Raw genomic sequence first — 20,327 nt, 5'->3', positions numbered from 1 at the left:
AAAGAGGAGGCTCTCTGCTTCCATTGGGATTTACAGCCTCAGAAACCTGTCCGGGCCGTTCTGCTCTGTCACCTAGGGCTGCTGTGAGCCACAATTGACCCCATGGTAGTGAGTGAGGGAATTGAAATACCGGGTCTTCAAAGTGAACCTCAGCCACTTAGCTCTTCCCTGGAGTCCTGGGCCGTGTCAGCACCCAGCCGTCTCTCCCGTCAGACTTCCCTCCCATTGCCTCTGCTCAGGCCCCTCACCTCTGCCCTTCTGCCCTTCCTGTTCCTTCTCTCATCACCCAAGACAACTGAGCCATAGATTTCTCAAAGCTGTAGGGGCTAGACCTTTTCTCTCAAGTGACCCTCGGGTCACCAGGGGCAACACTACAAAGGAGGGTTCTTGCCTTTGATTTAAAAATGATTGAGGGAGACCGTTTCCACAGGAGCCAAGGTTTAGTCAAAAGAAGAAGCACCTTGGTGTTGCGGATGGAGACAAGGGAGGCTGTGCGATGCTAACCCTTGCCTCCCAACGAAGGAGCGTGCAGCGTGTAATCATCTTTCAATGCCACGAGTCTCACGCATAGTTAGTAAAATTCATGGGGGGGGGGGGGTGAGGCCTGTCTGGAATAGGCTGGGCTCTGCTAATAGGGGGGTGAGTACAATGGTTCTCCTAGTGGAGTTAGCAGGACTTATTCTGGGATGTTGCACCTGCCCGCGTTCTCCGAGGTTGTACTGCCAATCAGGAGGACTGGGCCAGAACTGGCTCTTTCTGAAAGACAGTTGTCAGGTTCATCTCCTTCCGTTAGCATCCCAGGAGCAGGGTGCGATGGTGTGCCTGGGTGTGTGTGTGACCAATGGTGGGATTCAAATAACTGAACCACCAGTTCGCTGCCCCAAGGACAGCTTCAAGTATAAAAAAAATGCTATAGTGATGAAAGGTAGTTGATTATTTCTTATAGTTAATACTTAAATAAGAACACTGCACGAGGTCCATAAAACCAGATGATGTTGTAAGAGTTTTAAGACATTCATGAAAAACGATTACAGAATACCTGACAAAAAAAGCAATAAAACATGTATTTAAGATGTTTCCATATTGCTTCTTGATTGGCATCCTCTCTTGGACTATTGTTTGCTTTTATCGGAATATCACCAGCAGTGTAATTGACCCTGAACCATCTGTTCATTGTAGGCATAGGATCCCCTTCCTCACCCGATTCGTAACAGTAGCAAAATCACAGTGATGAAGTAGCAATGAAAATAATTTTAGGTTGGAGGGTCACCACGGCATAAAGAACTGTATTAAAGGGTCGCGGCATTAGGGAGGTTGAGAACCACTGCTTTAGAGGTAGACCATTTAGACAATCGCCATTGTGTGTGATACATCTGTAACAGCTAGATGACTCACTTCTCTGAATATATTATATTCATCCTTGAAAAATCCCTTTCTGTTTCTGCCTAAATGTTCTGCCAGTCCCTTCAACTCTCGGAATACTCAGGAATGGCATACTTCACTCCTAATGTCTCGGGGGCATTTGGGGCGTGACGCAATCCCGAAGCGAAGGACGGTGTGTCACCCTCTGGTTGTTTGGCACGTTTGCTCTGTACGTGCCATGTCTGTTTACAGAGGCAACAGACACGAGGAAATAAAAAGCAGTATTTCACCAAAAGTACAATGAGTTGCCCGACATGAATAAGCACATATCACAAGCACAGCTCCGTCTCCTTTTTTATGCCTTTGGGCGGAATGAACGTTACACTGCTGCGCAGATGAACGTTAACAAAGACTACAGACTGTACATTTGTGCTTTCCACACCGGGCGGCCCCAGATGCCCACCTGAGAGAGAACCCTGCCATTTTAGCACCCACCTCACCGAACTCCACAACAGCAAACATTAGGTCTCGCTTCCGCCGAACTGGGGCAGACCATCAGACTCCCACCACTGCCTAGGTCTATCTGGCTGAAGGTTCTGCTCTGCCAGGGCGAGGGGTCCCTCCTGGTGTTTCTCCATTTCACAAGGACTCCCCGCCTTTCTGCGCTCTGCCTTTCAAACATCTGTTTAAAATATGGAAAGTTTTTCTCCAGGGACCCATTATTTCCCTGTCTCATTGGGGCAAGTTCCTCTTTTTCCTGCCTCAACAAAGGAGGGGACTTTCTGGGCCACTCCCTGGGGCAAAACTTCCACGTTATTTCCATGGGTGGGGGGATAAACCAAGGGCTGCCCAGCCTCCTCCACCTCACCTGCCCTGTGCCCGCTGTGTACGCTGGCTCAAGACGATGCCTTCTCGTGCCAGGTCCCCGACTGACTTCTGACTATTCACTGTCATCAGGTCCATTCCGACTCATAGTGACCCTAGAGGACAGGGCAGAACCGCCCCTGTGGACTTCTGAGACGGTCACTGTCTACAGGAGTAGAAAGCCTCGTCTTTCTCCCTCGGAGTGGTTAGTGGTTTCCAACGGCTGACCATGCGGGTGGCAACCCAACACATAACTACTATGCCACCGGGGCCCCATCTGCATATGAGCACCCCCAAATTAACTTAGGTTTCCCAGCGTGAGGGGGTGACTATACTAAGGGCTGGGGTTAAAACTCCATTTTTTTTTTTTTTGTATAAAACATAACCTCTGCGTGGCAAACACAGCTGGCTGATCCTGGAACTCCCCCACCATGCCCTGAGAAAATTACCCAGCATTAAAAAAAACAAACAAACAAATAAAACACTGTGATTCTTCTTGCTTGATTTAGAGTAGGGGTGTCAAAGGCAATTAAAATGAGCAACTTTGATTTTGTGATTTTACTCGTCTCCCCTAAGTGCTATTTTCTTCCTAACAATATTTTTGTATTTTCATTTTATTTCAGAGCCTCGTGGGCCACAAATAATTACCTCTGGGGCTCTCAGGCTGCCAGTTTGACACCCCCGATTTAGAGTATACTCTCCGCAGAAAAACTGGGTCAAAAGCAATTCTCAAAGAAATACTTGCTACCTAAGACAAGCTTGAAAATGACACCGGTCCTCCTGCTGCTGCCCAAAGAATCCAGTGGGTGGATTCCAACGCATCATGACCCTGCAATAGGGTCTGAGATTCTAAGTCAGCGGTTCTCAGCCTTCCTAATGCCTCAACCCTGTCCTACAGTGCTCATTAGATTACTTTCATTGCTTCTTCATCACTGCCATTTTGCTACTGTTATGAATCGGGCGATCCCTATGAAAGGGTGGTTCAACTCCCAAAGGGGCCGCGACCCACAGCTTGAGAACCGCTGTTCTAAGTCTTTGCGGAGGCAGAAAGCCACCTGTGCCTCCCTGGGAGAGAGGTGAGTGGGCTTGAGCCGCATGCCTTGGAGTCAGCAGCCCAGTACACAACCAACAGCACCACCAGGATGCCTCTGTCCTCCCTGCAAACAGCATTAGCCATGTTTGGACTCTCCTAACAGTGTGATGTACTTCCATCCAGCTTTGTAACCCTTACCTCAACGTCAACCGATCACTGACTGGTGACAGCAGTTCTCAGTCATCTCTCCTATAAACTCCCAGCACCGGCTTCTCCCTGGGTCACATGATTCAGCGTCTTCTGAGCCTGGTGATGGCCAGTTTGTACATTAACTCGCCATAAAAGCTCTCTAGTTTTCATGGCACTCGGCATCCGCCCTTTTCCTCAATGGGGCTTCCCAACTCCCACTGCCTCCCCAGAGCTGCTCCCACAGCCCACACAGCAAACATTCATGGTGCTCTAAGACAGTGGTTCTCAACCTTCCTGATGCCGAGACCCTCTCATACAGTTCCTCATGTGGTGGTGATGCCCCAGCCATAAAATTATTTTTGTGGCTACTTCATCACTGTCATTTTGCTACTGCTATGAATCGTCATGTAAATATCTGGTATTCAGGATGTATTTTCATTGTTACAAATGGAGCATAATTAAAGCATTGTGATTCCTCACAAAACAATATGTAATTTCATATTGTGAATCGCTTCTCGGCCTTTTGGCGAAGATCAAGTGTAGTATCTGTTCTTATCAGTTTATATATTGTAAAATATTTATTTCTAATGACAGCTCAATGAAATTTTGTCTTGAAGCATGATGTAGCATGGGTAACAGTCTTCACAACGGGTAATCGTAGGTAGGTATATCTGCATGTGGGTGGGCCTGCCTGGAGATGGATAGAGGAGTGGTGTCTCAGTTCCTAAAATCATGGGAAATATGTGTTTTCCAATGGTCTTAGGCGACCCCTGTGAAAGGGTCATTCGACACCACCCCCCAAAGGGGTTGTGACCCACAGGTTGAGAACCACTTCTCTAAGCGCGCTGGTTGTGTGATGGTTCTGTGGTGGGCTGCTAACCTCAAGGTCAGCAGTTGGAAACCACCAGCCACTCCCCGGGAGAAAGACAGGGCTTTCTACTCCTATAAGCGACCATCTAGGAAAGTCACAGGCGCAGTTCTATCCTGTCTTATAGGGTCACTGTCAGTAGGCATCGACCCGATGTTAGTGAGTTTGGTTTGGTTTACCTGCCAAGCAGGGGGAGGTGGGAGCCCTTGGAGGTGCAGTGGCTACTCACTGGGCAGCTAACCACAAGATCACAGTTCAAAATCACCAGTTGCTCCTCGGGGGAAAGCAGAGACTTTCTACTCCTGGCAAGAGTGACAGTCTCAGAAACTCACAGGGGCAGTTCTACCCAGTCTTATAGGGTCGCTGTGAGTCAGAATAGACTCCGTGGCAGTGGGTTTGGCTTGTGATGCTTTTTATGTGCCAGGGGAAGGAACCCTGGTGGCTCAGTGGTTACATGCTTGGTTGCTAACCTAAAGGTAAGCGGTTCGAACCCACCAGCAGCTCTTTGGGAGAAATGACCTGGTGAACTGCTCTGGTAGGAATTACAGCCTAGGAAACTTAGAGGGCTGTTCAGCTCTGTCATAGAGGGCTGAGAGGGGTCAGAACAGAGCCAATGGGACACAGTGACAATGAGGGCGGGTGCTGGGCAGGCACAGCGTCAGATTTCCTACCATCAGGGGAGCTGGCTTCCGTGTCTGCCAATGCACTTCATCTGTAACCATCACCATCACTCCTCTGTCGGTGGAGGCAACGTGGAACGTACCTGGTGCTGTGGTGGTTACTAATTGGGCTGCGATCCACATGGTTGGCAGTTCTAACCCAGCAGCAGCTCCATGGGAGAAAGACTGGGCTTTCTATTCCTGTAAACAGCTACAGTCTCGGGGACCCATAAAGGGTCACTTTGAGTCAGCAATGACTCGATGGCAATGAGTTTGGTGTTTGGGGTCCCAACCGGGACAGACCAGGAAGAAAGGTCTGGTGATTTGCTCCTGGAAACCTATCCATGCAAATCCTATTGGTCACACCTGTTCAGTCTGCAACTGGCCATGGAGCAGCACTTAGCTCTTCTGGGCATGGGGTCAGTGAACAAGAAGCACAATGGGTGGCAGGTGCTGCTTGGGGCGCTTGGGGCACTTCATCAAGGAGACAAAGCTCTCTGTACATGTGATAGAGTGACAATCGGGGGACGCGCAGGGGAGGGGGACAGACACTACGTGTGATACATGATACAGAACTAGGCTCACTCATGTTTAAGGGAGTGGTGCGTGCCACCAGGGAGCTGGGTATGGAGTGGGGACTGCCAGCATGGGCACACAGGGTGCAGCGGTAAATTAGATGGCGTCAGCTTACTTCATAGACTTGTTTTCTTGCAAGGTCAGCAAGTATGACCCCACCAGCAGCTAGCTCCTCAAGAAGACAAGGCTTTCTACTCCCATAAAGAGTTTCTGTCTCGGAAACCCCCCAGGGGCTGTCCTACCCTGTCCTCTAGGGTCATTGTGAGTCGGCATTGATGGATGAGGTGGCAGTGAAGTTGGTTTGAGTTTTTTAAAAGAGGGTGGGTAGGGCAAGATAGTGGGAGGGCTGATAAACTGCTCACGCTGTTGAGCACACCTGTAATTTAAACCTCTGCCTAATTTGCCATAAAAAAAATCTTTTAAAGAAAAACGATAAACAAGACATTCGCCTCTTCAACGATTTTACGTGTATCTTGTAATTGGTTACATTCTTCTGTTGGACAACCATGATTTCTCTTGGTTTGTGAATTATTCCTCTACTGTTAACATACATTCAATACCCCTCAAATAAAAACACTCTCTTCCTTTCCACACTGGTAACCACTAATAATTTGCTTGAAGTCCTCTTCACTCTCAGCAAGCAGGGTTGTGTTATCTGAATATGCCAGTTTTGTTTTCTTTGTCTGTGATGAACTTGTTTGTCACTAAAGACCCAAGTCCATTTCAGTTTTACTTTTCCTACTTTCTTAAAAAAAAAAAAAAAAACAAAAAAAAAACGTCTACTCAGAACACTATTTGGGTTGGAGGGACAAGGAATCTGGAGGGATTTCATGTTTATTTTGCTTTTGAAAGAAACATACTGTATATATTTACACAGCTCATCTCAAGAAATGAAATCAATCACAGTATCCTGTTAAACCCTCTACATAAATAGTTAAACCATCTCTTTCTTCCTCCTTCACATCCTCTCGTCCTCCTCATTTCCCTATCCCTCCCTGCTCCCTGTTTCTACTCCATCCCTAGCACATCACAGGTTTTAATGGTTCTTTCTGCAGCATCCATCTCTCTCTTCCTCCCTGATGATCAGATCAGAGTGCTGCTGCTTGAGCTAGCTCTTTGTCTCAACCATGTGCTGCACTACCTGTGAGCCGAGCCAACCCCTGGATCATGTTGCCAAGGCTTGAGGCTTCCTAGAGAGCTGCTTCACAACACTACCTGAGGTTGAGTCCATTGAGGCCTGCTTCCCTAAGCTCCCCACCTACTGACTGTTGCTACCCCACCCTACCTGTCTTGCCTGAGGGCAGACACCACTTTCTGCTTCCTTGACTTTGGACTGGCAGCCTGAGTGAATTGGAGGACCTTCAGTACATTAATTCTGCCAAGTGAGTTGAACTGAGCCCTCTGTACTGCTGCGTGGACTAATTAGCCGTTTATTCCCCTTTGCAGTAGAACTCTATCCTTTTATATATTTATAATCATAAGGGTCCTGGTTTGGTTTCTTTAGAGAACCCTAACACAGACATCCTGTTTGGTACAATAGAAGGACAGCCAAACAGCGAAAACCCTCAATGAGATGGATTGACACAGTGCTTACAACCCTGGGCTCAACCACGACATCTGTGAAGATGCTGAAGGACCAGACAGTGCTTCATTCTGTTGTGGGTCTGGCTGTGAGGAGTTGGAACTGGCTTGATGGCGCCTAACAACAACACACAGCTGAATGCCTGTACATGGTCGGTGACTAAGTGTCCTTCTGGTGCTTCAGCCATCTGATGTCAGCAACATCCCTCACCCACATTCTTGGCCAACTGCAGTGGACTTTCCAGTGGACTGCTGCAACCATTTTTTTAAGGATCTTCGCCAAACTTCATGGTATTAATGCTATTGTTCAATTATTTCTGCAATCTGTTGGGTCACTTTTCTTTGGAATGGGTACAAGTATTGGTACTGGAGGCTTGAATGTCTTCTTCAGCTCTTTTGGGTTGGAATATGCGAAATCTGTTCCATCCTTGCGTGATTCATTCTAATACTTTAATTTGACTTCTCCAGCTGCCCTTTGAATTCTGCTCAGGTCTTTTACTTACTTTGTCTTTCTGTTCACTTTAGCTCCTGTACATTCAAACGTGAGTTTTAGAGCCTCTTCTGACATCCATTTTGGTATTTCCTGCCTTTTAAATGATCTTTTGCTTCTTCATGTACGATGTTCTTGATGTCATCCCACAACTCCTCTGGCCTTTAGGATTCAATGTCACATCTGTTATTGAGATGATCTATAAGTTTAGCTGAGATGTACTCAAGGTTACGATCCCTGATGGTGTAGTTGATTATGTGTTGGATTGCTAACCACAGATCAGCGTTCGAATTCACCAGTGACTTCGTAGGAGAAAGAGGAAGGTTTTTGTTCCCATGAAGATGTATAGCTTCAGAAACTCACAAGAGCTCTGTGAGTTAGAAATGACCTGATGGCAACAAGGGATCCAAATCAGTGGTGAGGGTGTGGGAGGCCTGGTAGGGCGTGATCAAGGGTAATGTAACCAAGAGGAATTACTGAAACCCAAATGAAGACTGAGCATGATAGTGGGACACGAGGAAAGTCAAAGGAAATAGAGGAAAGAGCTAGGAGGCAAAGGGTATTTATAGAGGTCTAAATAAAGGCATGTACATATGTAAATATATTTATATATGAGGATGGGGAAGTAGATCTATGTGCATATATTTATAGGTTTAGTATTAAGGTAGCAAAAGGACATCGGGCCTCCATTCAAGTACTCCCTCAATGCAAGAATACTTTGTTCTATTAAATTGGCATTCTATGATGCTCACCTTCACTGACACAATCACTGAAGACAAAGCAGGTGCATAAGCAAATGTGGTGAAGAAAGCTGATGGTGCCCGGCTATCAAAAGATATAGCGTCTGGGGTCTTAAAGGCTTGAAGGTAAACAAGTGGCCATCTAGCTCAGAAGCAACAAAGCCCACAAGGAAGAAGCACACCAGCTTGTGTGATCATGAGGTGCTGAAGGGGTCAGTTATCAGGCATCAAAGAACAAAAAGTTATAGCAAATGAGGGGGGAGTGCAGAGTGGAGACCCAAAGCCAACTGACATCCCCTTACAGAAGGGTCTCAGGGAGGAGATGAGCCAGTCAGGGTGCAATGTAGCAACGATGAAACATACAACTTTCCTCTAGTTCCTAAATGCTTCTTCCTACCCCACTATCATTATCCCAATTCTATCTTACAAATCTAGTTAGACCAGAGGATGTACACTCAGACAGATAGGAACTGGAAATGCAGTGAATCCAGGGCGGATGATCCCTTCAGGACTAGTGGTGAGAGTGGCGATGCTTGGAGAGTAGAGGGAGGGTGGGATGGAAAGGGGGAACCGATTACAAGGATCTACATAGAACCTCCTCCTTGGGGGACGGACAACAGAAAAGTGGGTAAAGGGAGATGTCGGACAGTGCAAGATATGACAAAATAATAATTTGTAAATTATCAAGGGCTCATGAGGAAGGGGGGTCAGCGGGGAGGGAGGGGGAAAATAAGGAGCTGTTGCCTGGGACTTAGGTGGAGAGCAGATGTTTTGAGAATGATGAGGACAATGAATATACAAATGTGCTTTCCACAATTTATGTATGTATAGATTGTGATAAGAGTTGTATGAGCCCCTAATAAAACCATTAAAAATAAAATGATAATAATTTTTAAAATAGTAGCTAGGCCACCATCCAGTTCTTCTGGTCTCCTGGCAAAGTAGGCAATTTATGGGAAGGGCTTTAGCCCCAGTGGAATGTGGTCAGATTAGAGGCTGGAAAGAGCCCTCTGGTTGCTGGACAAAAGGGTGCTGCTGCTCACCACACACAGGCAAGCAGACATTCCACATTGGGTAGTTGAGGTCCACTGTGCTCTTGCGTACGGTGTAGGGGCCTACGTCTGTGAGGTTGAGGGCAGTGATATGCAAGGCCCCATGAGGGCTCAATGTCTCTCAGCCTGTGTGGGCAGGGCCAAATGCCACACCTCCCGAGATCAGACGGTAGGTTACGGTCTGCTGGGCCCTTTACCCAGAAACCAATGGAAGGATGTGAGCCCCTCCTCAGCTAAGGCCTGGACAGCCAAGGTGATACTGTCCCCATCGAGTGGTTGAGTTGGGATGAGTGTGATGGGCAGCTGGGCAGCAGTAGGTGTCACCCAGCAAGCCGTGGCTGAAGCTGGGGGCAGGGGGCAAGAGAAAGACATCAGCTACAAGAGGGGCTGTCCAGAAGACTGCCTGACTCCAGGGCCCAGCTGTTGACTGCGGTGGACCTGGAGATGAAGGGCACAGAGTCGCCTTCAAGGGAGTGCTTGCCACCATCTGTGAGGAGAGCATTCGTTAACATGATCCAAAGAAGGATCACCATCTCATGGGACATCTCAGTCAGCTGTCACAGTCCAAGGAAGCTTCAACAAGCCAGTGGAGACGTGGGATTCAGAAATCCTCGCTCAGACTTTTTGAAAGCCCTTGGTTTAGTTCACAGGGTTGTGTTAGCTCTTACTGTGTGATGTGTAGCATCTGGGGCTTTCAGAGGGAGCGCGGAGCCATCTAAGATGCAACTATGAGTCGCTCTCCTCGCCTGGAGCAACAGAGAAAGAAGGAAACCAAAGACACGTGGAATACATCAGCAGTGTACACGAACCACACGAATGTACACAAACTACCCTGAGACCAGACGAACTAGATGGTGCCCCGCTACCATCTGATAACTGGTCGTTCTGACAGAGCCACAATAGATGGATCCTGATCGATTGGGAGGACGATTTGCAACAGGATTCGAATTCCAAGAAAGAAAAGAAGGAGTGGAGTAGACTGGAGTGGAGGGAGGGGGGAAAGGAGGGAGGGGGGAAAGGAGGGAGGGGGAAAGGAGGGAGGGGGGAAAGAAGGGAGGGGGGAAAAGGAGGGAGGGGGGAAAGGAGGGAGGAGGGAAAGGAGGGAGGGGGGAAGGAGGGAGGGGGGAAGGAGGGAGGGGGGAAAGGAGGGAGGGGGGGAAAGGAGGGAGGGGGGAACTCAGGTCTACCGAACTGGTCAAAACTGGAGGAATCCTCAACACAGCGAATCACACTGAAACTAACCCCTGAGGTCACCTTGTAGCTAAACAACAAATTGGCTCAAAAAAACAAAAACCCAACAGCAATGACTATCACCCATGAGATCTGAGTCCCTGAGGCAAAGCACTGCAGCTCACTGTCCGCGTCCTGAGAATACGAGGGGGCTTCAAAATGGTTGTGGAAACACCGAGTTCCGTTTCTCCAGGAACAGTCTGAAGTCCCCTCTTGCCGGCGGGTACTTACTGGACTATGTCCTAATGGCGGGCCTTGTTATTTAAACTTTTCCTCTTCTACTCACTGGCCACCGTGGATCGGTTCTGACCCCTAGCACCCTATTGGGCAGCGTGGAACTGCCCCCACAGGATTTCCAAGGCTGGAACTCTTTACAGAAGCAGACTGCCGCATGGTTCTCCCAGGCAGCGGCTGGTGAGACCAAACCGCCGATCTGATGGTTAGCAGCCAAGCACTTAAACCACCTTGCCACAGCCAAGAGCCTCCTGCTTCCTCTTTTCTAAGCACTGGAAATGTTCACAGTAGCCATCGAGGTCAGTACACTCATGGCGCCATTTGATAAATAAGGAAATGGAGTGGAACGGAGAGGGTGAGTGACGTCCCTGGGGTCACAGAGCTAACAGGCCAAAAAGCTCAAGCCTACTGCCATCAAGTCGTTTCTGACTGACTTGTGGTGACTGTGGCAGTTACATAATCTCCGGCCAATTTGCGAAGGAGTGGAGTCTAGCCTGTCCATCATTGCCATAGCCAATGAGACCTCAGTATGGGCGTGGCCTTCTCCTGGGGATTCTGGGCACTCCTGCATTCCTCCCTGGTTGTGGGAGGCACTCTCTACTTCGTCTTCCTGCTGACAAGCCACAGGAGCTACGCTGATGGAGCCAGAGCCCTGGAGCTGGAGGAGCCACATGGAAACCCGCACCAGGCCTGAGATGCTTCCACCACCACTGGATCCACAAGACTTTCCACCTGCTGGCCTGTGATCTTCCTGCATTCGGCATCATTGCATGACTACATGAGTCTAAAGAGGAGTTTATGAACTGGAATTGACATATGGGGTAATAGCAGGTTTATGGACTTGATCTGGACTGGGCTGGGATGTTTTCTTGATGTACAATGCATGGAGGAAGAAATCCTTAGCTGGTCCCATTCAAAGCCACCCGTCCTGTAGCCTCCCCTTTAGCCAAGACCACTTAGCAGAGAGAGAAAGAGAGAGAGAGACATCTCGTCCGTGGTTTGGGTGTAGAGAATAATTGTCAAATACAGGAGCTCCGGAGTCCCAGGGTGGTGCAAACAGTTCAGCTGTGAACTACTCACCGATAGGTTGGAGGTCCGGGGCCTCCCAGAGGTACCTCACAAGCAAGGCCTGGTGATCTGTTTGAAAAACCAGTCACTGAGAACCTGATGGGGCCCATTCTCTTCTGACCCACAGGGGGTCTCCATGAATTGAAATTTCCTAGCCAGCAAGTGATTTGGGGTTTGAGTTTGGGATATGGGGCTTCAAGGAGTCGGGAGGGGGAGCCAGCCAACCAGCTCTTGCAGGTGGATCAAAGCCATCAACCTAAGGGGTTGCCCTGGGGGTGACTGACTCCTGGCCACCAGTGTGTGACAGTGTAAACTGGCTCTTCACGGCTTTCTTGGCTGGGATCGTCGACGAAAGTAGGGGGCCAGGCCTTTCTTCTGCGGAACTATCCTGGGCAGGTTTGAAGTGCCAACCTCTAGATGAGTAGCCAGATGCAAACGTGCCAACCTGAGGAAGCCTGGTGAGACTGGCCAGTCTCGCTCATCCCAGCCTTAAGCCCTCCAGCAGCTGCTCCCTCACCTTTGAACAGAGTCCCCATCACGTCTGCCATGGGCAGCTGCTGGGTCTTCAAAGCCCTTCCTCCTGAAACGTCCCTGTCTGCAGAGGAAAGGACCCCCGGGAGCCCCAGAGGCTCAAAGCCCACTTCTCCCAGGGAACTGAGGTCCTGCTGTGAGCCTCCGTGGAAGGTCAATAGTTAGGGCTCCTGTCTCCACGCCCCCAACCCCACACTGCAGGCCAGCCCTCTGGGGAAGGGGAGATGGCCAACGTCGCCTTTGGTTTACGCCCATTCAGTTTCCCGTTAGCTCCTCGACCTTGATCACATCCAAGCCAGAACGGGTGAGCTTTGCTCATCTTTAACTCTGCTGCGAACGCGGGCGGGCCTCCCACGTGTACCCTGGTCTCCTGTGAACCAGGTCGGGGAGACCAAGGTGCAGAGAGACAACGCCGTATCCCCTAGATGGTGCCAAAGGAGTCTGAAGTCTTTGGCGGAGGCCTCGGCCAGAAGTCCAGTCCAGAAGTACAGGGGAGGACTTCCGGTCCAGGTGGGAGATGGAGTCCTATGGTGACGAGTGAGGAGGCTGGAGGGCATTGGTCAGAGAGGGAAAGTCATCCTATTCTTGCCGAGCAGCAAGCTTTGCCGGCGCAACAGGTCTTATAGCTCCGTTCTCTAACTGAGAGGTTGGAGATCGCGTAGATCCCTGATCTACTAGTCGATCGCAAATGTAGTGTGGGTAGATCGCATGGCATCAAAAAATAGACATAGCCTGTCATCAATCCCGTCACTTAATTGATCTACAGCGCAGCCTATCAGATGCAGTCTTAAGTGTCAAACGCATCGCAAACATTTGCGCTAAGTGCAGGAAAACTGACAAACTGAGTTATCGCCAGTTTTTAGACCTTGGTTTTTTTCTCTTAAACGTAAGAAAGGGTATTAAGATGAGTGGGGGAGCTGGACCAAGTGAAGACAAAAACGTATCACTTTCATGCGGAATGGGAGATTTTGACACTACAAGCCGACATTCAGCTGAAGTCCAGAGCGCATGAACAGTTCTGGAGCTTACTCGCAGAGGGAAAGTACACAAACATGAGACAATGTGCTACCTCCTTGACTGCATTGTTCGGCTCTACTTATTTATGTGAGTCAGCCTTTTCCCACATAGAGATCATTAAGTCCCAGTACTGTTCCACCATGACTGATGGTCATTTGGAAGTGTGTGTGAGGCTGGCTGTTGTTAGCAGCTACTGTCCGGACGATGCATCCCTGGCTCATTCCATTCAGTGCAAGTCATCAGAGTAAACTCAGGTCATGACAAAAAATGTACATAGTTAATTGTGTTGTGTTGTGCAATAGGCACTCATGAGGTTAGGCAAGGTACATAAACATACACTGTACATATAAAGAATCCTCACTGTTTATGAATAAATGTAATAAATAAGTAAAAATATAATTTTTGCAGTTGGTAGATCATTTTGACTTGATCATTTTATAAGTAGCTCGCATGCTGAAAACGTGTGAGTGCCCCGGGCTAGCCTGTCCAGTATATGACCCCTTCTCACCAGCTTCATCCCCAGGCCTGGACCAGCCTGGACCCTGCTTCTACTCTCACCCCCACCGGCTGTTCCCCACATGCCCGTCAGAGGGCGCCTGCTCGCACTAAGTCAGCTTATGGCCCTGTCTCTGGAGCCTTCCCAGGCACAAAGTCCCAAGCGCACTGGCTTGCAATCGATCCTGACTCAAGGCGGTCTTATAGGGCAGGATAGAACTGCCTTTGGCAATTCTCGAGGCCAGAAATCTTTATAGAAGCCGACTGCCTCATCTTTCACCTGTGGAATGGCTGGTGGATTCAAACTGCTGACTTTGGCAGGGCTCCTGAATCTTCCCTCCTGAAACCAAAGCAAACCAAACTTGCTGCCATGGAGTCAATTCCCACTCAGAGTGACCCTATAGGGCAGGGTAGAACTGCCCTTGTGCCTTTCTGAGACTGTCACGTTTTACGGGAGTAGAAAGCCTCGTTTTTCTCCCACAGAGCAGCTGGTGGTTTCAAACTGTTGATCTTGTGATTTAGTAGCCCAACACATAACCAGGGCTCCACAGATTTTATCACTCACTGCCATAGAGTTGATTCCGACTCATAGTGACCTCATAGGACAGGGTAAAACCGCCCCTGTGAGTTTCCAAAACTGTAACTCTGTATGAGAAAAGAAAGCCCCTTCTTTCTCCTTCACAGCTGCCAGTGGTTTCAAACTGCTGACTCTGCCGTTAGCAGCCCAACACGTAACCACTATGCCACCAGGGATATTGTAATTCTCAAGCCATTGCTGATTGCCAGTGGCCACTCTGTGGGCTTCGGAGACTATAACTGTCTATAGGAGTAACCAACATGTAACCGCTATATCACCCGCTAGGACTCCTTTAGCCATCTGAACATCCCCCCTACTAACTTAAATAAAGCATCCAGAATGTTCTCTCCATCTCAGAAGATAAGTACAGAGAGGACAGGACACCAGTCTAAAGACGTTTCCACCGATGCTCAACCGTCAATGCCATCTGCTTCATTGCTCCTGTTTTCCTTTAAAAGCACTAAGGGCCACCTTGGCTGAACCAGGGCATCTTCAAAGGCCGCCTATGCATGGGCAAGTTGGGCAATGGCCTAGGACGCCCAAAGAATGGATGTGTTTGTGTTAGATCTCACTGGAGCTAGAGTTGCACCTCGGTCCTTGGCTCCGCGCGAGAAAGAATTTACACCAAAGCCTGGCTCGTGATCCCAGTGAGTTTTATGAGAGTTAGAAGAAGTTTCAGGTTTACACGGCACCCATAGGACTCCTCCCGACCATGCAGCCTGGCGGAAGCTGCTCAGCATCACGCAGACAAAAGTGTGTGTCTGGACTCTAGGCTCCTGCCTTTTCAAGGATTCCACTGGGAGGCGTGGTGGACGACCGCTGATCAACCCCATTGGCTGAATTGAATTCACTTGGCCTAGGTGGGCCAATCCAGGTTCAGCACCCACCCATGCCTGCCGGCAGGAAACAACCTCTGAGCATGTGCAGTTCGCCACTCCTTTGTTTCCGTAGCTTGACCCTCCGGGCATGTGTTAATGGACATCCCTGCACTAGTCTACCTAACATTTGCATTAGGGATGATGCTGGCAAAGAAGATTGACAGTGCCATGGAATGTGCCAAAAGAACAAGCAAATCCTTCCTTGGATGAAGTACAGTCAAAATGCCCCTTATGGGGGTAAAGGGCCAGCTCCCCACAACTAATCACAGGTTCAATAGGTGCGCAATTGTACAGTTAAGATGCATAAAGATTATAATAAAGTCATAGCATGAGAGATAGAAGAGAGATTGAAGTAATGGAGTCAGACACATTTCATGGTAGCATGCTCACCTCCTGGATGACCATGGTCTTACCAGCCAGGTCCGAGCACAGCGTGGGCTGAGGCGAGGTGGGGCAGGGACCCGGCAGGATACTCAAGGACTCCGTTTATTGTTAACCAATAGTTATATCTACTTGGGGGGGGGGGTGTCTCTCCTCCTCCCTCTCTCTCTGCACAGACCTGGCTGCTGAGATCATGGTCATCCAGGAGGTAAGCATGCTACCATGAAATCTATCTGACTCCTTTATTTTACTCTTTCTCCTATCTTTCTTATCCTCTATGACTTGACTATACACTTTACATATTATCGCCTTGCAATTGCCTACCCTGACAGTAAGCCAAAAAAAAAAAAAAAGGATTCTCCACAAGATGAATTGACACGGGATCTGCAGCCATGGGCTGGAACATGGCAACCCCGTGAGGACAGTGCAGGACCAAGCAGGGTTTCATTCTGCTGTAAGTGAGGTGGTGATGAGTCGGAACTGACCCGCAGGCACCTAGCAATAATGTCTAGGGAAAAAGTTTCATTGACACGCTGGGTAAGAGCATGCGCAGTTGTGTTAGTCAGGGTTGACTAGAGAAACAAATCCAGGGAGATACTCCTATGTGTGTAAGAGAGAACTTTATATCAAAGAACAATTGGACATTAAGAAGACATCCCAGCCCAGATCTAGTCCATAAAGTCCGATATTACCCCATATGTCCACACGACTCCATAAATTCCTCTTTAGACTCACACAGCCAGGCAATGATGCCGAATGCAGGAGGATCACAGGCCAGTGGGTGGAAAGTCTTGTGGATCCAGTGGTGGTGGAAGCATCTCAGCACTGGTGTGGGTCTCCACATGGCTCCCTCCAGCTCCAGGGCTCTGGCTCCATCAGCATAGCTCCATGTGTCTTGTCAGCAAGAATGTCAAGCATTAAGTGTCTGTACCTGGCCTCCAGCTTGCTATTTATCTCCGTTGTGCCTCCAGATGAGGTTATCATGATTTGAGGGATTTGTGGCGCGGGGAATGAGGCAACTGGCCCTTGCTGCCAATCACACCGCTGTGAACAAAAGCTCAGAGGTTCCAGGTCACACAGTGGCACGTTGGAAGAAAGGCCACTGAAAAAATCCTCGGAGTCGCAGTTCCACTCTGACACACATGGGGTCGCCTTGAATCAGAGTCTACTCAACAGCAGCTGGTTTTGGTTTTGTCTTGCTTCCTTCAGAGGGATTTACTCCCCAAATCCGTGGAGAGAACAAAGTGTGGAAATGAAAACATTCCCCTTTTAGGCGCTCACAACCCCAACAGGGCCTCCCAGCTGCCCCAGGTAGGTAAACTCAGGAATCACAGACAGGCCTATAGCAGCGGTGCCGCCTGATGGCCATGGCGCCACCTGATGGCCGTGGCGTGCACTGCAGCTCCTCACACAGACTGGGGCTGGAACACGTGTGTGCACTTTCCTCCGTCCGTCCTTCCATCAATGAATTATGCGGACAGCGTGACTGTGCCTGCCCAGGGTCCACCTTTGCCCAGTCAGGATCAAGCTGGGGGAGGGGAGAGCACCTGGGGACAAGCAAGGATCCAAACAAGGGCAGTAGGATAGGCAACAGGAAGCAGTGTACAACTTTAGACCTAGATTTCCACCTTGACCTTGAATCTGTCCAGCTGAAATACACAGCGAGTGGGGTCTGGCCAGCTTAGCTGAAAATCCCATCAAAGGTCCTAGTTCCAAACAAGGGCCACATTCACAAACACTGGAGTTCAGACTTTGACATGTCTTTTGAGGGAGGAGACAATTCAAGTTGTGTCCCCCAAATTAGCATGAGATCAGACAGGGCACAAACACTGTATCCATCCATCTCATCAAGGGTCTTCTGCTCCATTACCTCCACCTCCCCCCACCCCCCACCCACTGCTCTCCATTTTACCAAGCCTGGTGTTCTTTTCCAAGAAATGGTGCCTCCTGGTCACATGCCCCAATCAGTCTTTTTTTTTAAGTTATTTTATTGGGGGCTCGTACAGCTCTTATCACAATCCATCCATCCATCCATCCATTGGGTCAAGCACATTTGTACATTGATTGTCCTCATCATTTTCAAAACATCTGCTTTCTATTTGAGCCCTTGGCATCAGCTCCTCATTTCCCCTTCCCTCCCCGCTCCCCCCTCCCTCATGAACCCTTGATCATTTATAACCCAATCAGTCTCTTGACGGCTGCTTCCGTGAGCATTGATTGTGGAGCCAAGCAAGACGAAACCCTTGACGACTTCAATCTTGTCCACGTGTATCGTGATGTCACCTATTGATCTAGTTGGGAGGATGCTGGTCTTCTTCGCATTGAGCTGCCACCTGTATAACTGCTGTCCTTGATCTTCGCCAGCGAGTGCTTCCAGGCCTCCTCGCTGTTGGCATAGCTAATCAGGACTAATCTTTCGACTTGCTGTCGAATTGATCCTGCGGCATCATGGTTACAAGTTGGGCGCGTCACCACTGCACAGGGCAGGTTGTTAACAAGTCTTTCTGCAGTCCTGATGCTGTGGTCTCCGTCATAGGATCCAGCTCCTCTGACGATGTGCTCGGCATACAGATGGAATAGGTATGGTGGGAGGCTACAACCCACGCACACCTTTCCCGATTTTACACCACGCAGTACCCCCTTATTCTGTTGGCACAACTGCCTCTTGATCCGGGTACAGGCTCTGCATGAGCACCTTGAAGTCTTCTGGAATCCCTGCTCTTCTCCAGGTCATCCATAGTTTGTTGTGCTTCCAAGTGGAATGCCTTGAAATAGTCAATGAAACACAGGTAACCATCTTTCTGGTATTCTCTGCTTCCAACCCAGTTAGTCCCCAAACTGAGTCACGGCATCACTTAATGTTAGATCTGTCTGGAGATAAGAGTTCCACCTCAGTCCTTGTCTCTGCATGAGAAAGAATCCATGCCAAAGCCTGGCTCCAAGTGAGTTTAATGAGAGTTAGAAGACGTTTCAGGTTTTACACAGAACCCATAGAATTCCTCCCGACCATGCAGCCTGGCAGAGACTGCTCAGCATCATGCAAAGATCTCTTTTCCTGTGACTTTCTGTTAGATCTCTCCCAAGTTCTCCTCCAAGTCCTCCTGTAAGCCCTCCTCCAAGATCGCTCTCTCCCTCTGGGCTCCTGCCTTTTCTAGGATTCCAGGGGGAGGCGTGGTGGACAACCCGAGATCGACCCTGTTTGGCTGAATTGAATTCACCTGGCCCAGGTGGGCCAATCCAGGTTTAACGCCCACCATGCCCACCAGCGGGGAAACCCTAGGTCTCTGAGCTTGTGCAGTGTGCCCCCCTTTGTTCTCGTTCTTGGCTCTCTGGGCATGCATTAATGGACATCCCATCCCTGCCCTATCTGCATAACATTATCAGGTTCTTTTTGTTAATACCAAACCGTAGTTTCACTTAAATAATAATGTCCACCTTGAACACTATACTTTTTTTTTACACTATACTTTTTTAAGATCTCTCTATCTCTCCATCATCATCATCTTCTTCATCATCATCATCATCATGCCAATTCAGACTCATCATGACAGGGTAGACTTGCCCCTGTGAGCTGCCAAGACTATAAATCTTTACTGGAGTAGAAAGCCCCGCCTTTGTTTTGAGAAGTGGCTGTTGACCTTGCAGTTGGCACCCCAACTTGTAACCACTACACCACAGGATCAGACTGATAATAACTTGCAAGATGCGTTATGACCCTTCGGAGGCAATGAACTCATGTGAATGGAGGTGGGTGGTGGAGGGGGTGGGGGCACCACTCAGGAAAAGGGGGTGAGGATGGAAGCACTGTTCCAAGAACGGAACCCACATCCCTGGATGCTGCATGTGGACGTGGTTGAACGGACCTGGGTGTTGCTCGGTCCCCTCCCAACTACAATAAATGAAATTAAAGAAGAAGCCCACCACCCAGTGGGGTAGTGAGTTACTCATTGAACTGCTAACCACAAGGTCAGCTGGTGGTCTTGAACTGCTGACCTTGAGGCTAGTAGCCCAACTCGTAACCACTATGTCACCAGGGCTCCTTTCAATCCAATAGGCCTAAGGCAGAAGGTATGCTACACTTTCATCCCCTGGGGCTCCTGCAACTAAGAGGTTTCTGAAATATCTTTGGAGAGCTGATTCCACCCAGAAGGAACTCCATGCAAGGGGGCAGTGGGTGCAGCTTACCTGGGGCAGGTGGTGGCCTGTGGAGCAAGGCACACCCAAAGCCAAGAAGCTGTTTTCTCTCCCATAAAGCCCAGCTTTGTCCCTTCTTATCAACCTGGGAATCACTCCAGCCCCACCCAGGGCAAAGTCTCTTCCCTGCCCTGCCCTGCCCAGCTGGGAGCTGATACTGATCGGTAATCCAGTCTTCTTTTGTGACATCCTCCCACATGGCTCAGCCGTGATTCCCAGGAGCTGTAAATGGGGTAGTGCCTGGTCTCCTGCAACTCCCCTCCCCCACCCACCTCTGCACCAAGAGATGGACAGTTTAGGCCCTTCAC

At 49.2% G+C, this 20,327-nt stretch overlaps 1 protein-coding gene and 1 pseudogene across 5 annotated transcripts in view; both read left to right on the top strand.

The window, feature by feature from the left end:
* IGSF23 (immunoglobulin superfamily member 23) overlaps positions 1-20,327 on the top strand; it is a 110,903-nt gene that overhangs the window by 46,153 nt on the left and 44,423 nt on the right. The gene's annotated exons all lie outside the window — the stretch shown is intronic.
* On the top strand, positions 3,956-4,092 carry LOC142432798 (U2 spliceosomal RNA; annotated as a pseudogene).

This window comes from Tenrec ecaudatus, chromosome 18 (genome assembly GCF_050624435.1).
Source record: "Tenrec ecaudatus isolate mTenEca1 chromosome 18, mTenEca1.hap1, whole genome shotgun sequence".
NCBI lineage: Eukaryota > Metazoa > Chordata > Mammalia > Afrosoricida > Tenrecidae > Tenrec > Tenrec ecaudatus.
Note: the sequence above shows the minus strand (reverse complement) of the source record. Positions and strands in the feature narration are given on the sequence as shown.